This window comes from Octopus bimaculoides, chromosome 3 (assembly GCF_001194135.2).
Source record: "Octopus bimaculoides isolate UCB-OBI-ISO-001 chromosome 3, ASM119413v2, whole genome shotgun sequence".
Classification (NCBI taxonomy): domain Eukaryota; kingdom Metazoa; phylum Mollusca; class Cephalopoda; order Octopoda; family Octopodidae; genus Octopus; species Octopus bimaculoides.
In genome coordinates, this window is record NC_068983.1 from 35,315,405 (window position 1) to 35,316,296 (window position 892).

The window sequence follows — 892 nt, forward strand, 5'->3', positions numbered from 1 at the left end:
ATACCAGCAAAGAGAAATACTGTACTTACTTGTATTAGAACAGAACACATAAGGCACACGGCAATGACACTGCTCACAAGAACGCTTATAACAATACAAAGAGCTATATCCATATCCATTAAAATAGCAGTAGAGGTAATCTCCTGTAATGAATTCGCTTTTCCTTTTCGAATATGAAGTTCCGCTTTAAATTAGAAAACAAAATCGTGGTAATTACATTTCATTATTCGTTTCCTATTTCATATTTTATGATAGCGTTTTACAACCGTTTTTCATGCTCACTTACACTAATGTGGGTTAGGCTACTTGCAGGATCAATTGATTTTATTAACTGATGTCTTTCTTACAATTAATTACTCAGCAATGAAGTGAGATGCGCATTAGTTATGTATGCATTGAGTCTGTTCATTAGACTAATTTTCAACGAGATGCCGTACTTACAGCTAAGCGCAGTTATAACAAAAAAATTGTTTTAATAACACAGTAACGGGTAGCAATTGGAGTAATATGTTACTGATGGATGCTCATCATCCAAGAAATAGAAATGAAACTTATTCTTATTTTTATGTTTTGTAACTTAATGTGGGACAGAATTTGGTGTTTTGCTGTCATAAAGTTCGAATTCGTGAACATGGGGTCAAGAGATTAATACCTTATTTTCATTTCCTTTGTTTCCTTTCTATATAGTATAGGTTTTATTTGAAAAGAGACTTTTATAATTATATCTTGTTTCTTTATGACTTGCAAATGTTTTGCATTGCTTCATAGAAAAGATACATTTCATTGCTATCAGCATGAGTGTTTCCGCAATGTATACGTGTGTGTCTTTAGGTGTATCTATACGGAATGCGAGGTGTATTTGAGGACAATTAGCTATCAGTATATTACTCCC

The 892-nt window shown here is 32.8% G+C and overlaps 1 long non-coding RNA gene across 1 annotated transcript in view; it reads right to left on the bottom strand.

Moving 5' to 3' along the window:
• LOC106877511 (uncharacterized) overlaps positions 1 to 892 on the bottom strand; it is an 8,075-nt gene that overhangs the window by 1,124 nt on the left and 6,059 nt on the right. Inside the window, exon 3 of the long non-coding RNA XR_001410384.2 lies at positions 30 to 184. This is a non-coding gene — a long non-coding RNA (uncharacterized LOC106877511). The remainder of the gene's footprint in view (positions 1 to 29; positions 185 to 892) is intronic.